This window comes from Podarcis filfolensis, assembly GCF_964270895.1.
Source record: "Podarcis filfolensis genome assembly, chromosome: 9".
NCBI classification, from domain to species: domain Eukaryota; kingdom Metazoa; phylum Chordata; class Lepidosauria; order Squamata; family Lacertidae; genus Podarcis; species Podarcis filfolensis.
The window spans coordinates 50,433,558-50,435,657 of record NC_139610.1 but is presented as its reverse complement, the minus strand read 5'-3'; positions in this window follow the sequence as shown (position 1 = coordinate 50,435,657).

Genomic DNA, 2,100 nt, shown 5'->3' with positions numbered 1-2,100 from the left:
CATTTAAAAATGCAGTTTTCTAAAAGCTCTTTTTCAGTCAGTCGCTTTGCAGTCAGTGGAAGAACTGGGCATTTTGTTTAAGCATTTCTCCTTTTGAAATCAATTGGACTTAAAAGTGTTTTGGTAGGATCATGACCTAAAAGTTGCCACATATCCTTACTACTGTGACATGCATTAAAATATAAATTATTTGTTCATTCTATTAGTTACATTTCTGTGTTGCAATTCCAAAGGAGCTCAGGGTAGTGTACAACATAATCCGATAAAACAGCCAATTCTCACGATAGATTAAAAATATAGAACAAGAATAATAATAACAACAACAATCACAGTAGCCAATTTTCATAATACAGCATAAAAATGCATCAACTCTTAGACACTAGATCATCTCCAACCCCTAAATCAGTGATAGCTAACATGGTGCTTGCCAGATGTTGGACTCGAATTTTGATAAGCTCCAAGCAACATGGTCAGTGATTCAAAACAGCATCTGGAGGGCTTCACATTGGCTCTCCTTGCCCTAAATATTCAGGTGATCTAAAGTATCTTGAGTTGAAACTGGAATGTTGGTGGTGAGGGGGAAATGTGTAATTCTAGGGGAAGGGAATTCCACAGTTGAGTGCCACAGCAGAGAAGGCCCTGCCCTACCTGACTGTACAATTGTGTCATTTTCTTTTTAAATTACAAAGATTTTGACTTCAACACTAGCATCTTAAAGTTGATCTACATTGTATGCTTACTGGCTTTTTAACTGTCTGCCTAAAAACGGTATTTATGTTTGCTGTAGTTATATAATGTGGCTTTCAATATCTGTGTGCGTTGACTTGGAAAATATTTGTAGTGTTCCAGATTTTATTTATTTTGCAATTGAGTAATATATTTCTGTTGCTCAAAGGTGGATAATATGTCAGGCTGGTAATACCAGTGTTTTTCCAGGGACAAAGGGATCAACAAGAAAGAGATAGTTGTTTCACTGAGGACTGAAAAATCTTGCATTTTTTATGATAACATGACCTATCCACAGTAAATGTCTGTGGATTTGATTCTGTGCAAATCGGGGGGCGGGGAGAGGATGTGGTCTAATTTCTAAACTTATATTTTTGGTTTTTGTTTTTTTAAAAAATCTAAATGCTGAAATAAATCATTTATTCCTAATACAGTAGAGAATTTTTCTGTCACATTTTAAAACCTAAATTTACAGCAAGACAACAAATTTAAAGTGGTATTCTCAGAAGACTGTAGAACATAGAGGCACACTCCTGTGGATATCTTATCCTTGTTACAAACATCCTATAGCAGCTTCCTTGTTTCAAAAAGAGTTCTTTTGAAGAATTTTTAACACTGTCACAAAATGTAACAGTGCACAGTGGTTCCTACTTTCAAATTGATGTAAAAAGTTTCATTGTGGTTTAAGTCAAGCAACTTTTCTGGCTTGTGTAAAAGCTTTGTTGTAGGTGGTGGTGTTTTAAAAGCATTGCCTTTTTAGAGTTGTTGCACATAACACTCTTGATCCATTAAGCATGAAGAATCAAGTCTGGGCTGCTTAATTTTATGCTGTTTATCTCCAACACATCTCTTCTCTAATGTAAAGCCCTACTTCCATCACAGGATTCAGTTATGCTTAATATTCTTGCATAGGCATCACTATTTCCCATGATTGAGTATTGATCAAGGTTCGCATGGGTTTCAGATCACAAGTTAATATCAATCTTTGGTTAACAACAATTATGATTACAATCAGTGCTGTTATAATGGCTACCTATGGTTAAGAATGGTTCTGACATAAGTCTGAAACGTGGTTAACACTAGTGGGAGGAAGAACCATAGGTTTACATGGAATATCACAGGATTGTGGTGGCTGTTTCTACCAAGCAAATGTTTTCATGCCTTTGGGGCCTCATGGGAGTTGTTGCCCAATGACATCTAGAGATCCACAGTTCCTGTCCTTGATTTATAGGTGATACCTTTCTATAGAAGCCTTTAAGGAAGGAACTATAGTAAGAGATAAATAATTTCTTAATTGTAGTTGTATGCAATGGTCTCCAGAAATAATAGCAAACCCCTCACTTTGTGTGCTGATTATTCCCTTCTGGTTTTTTA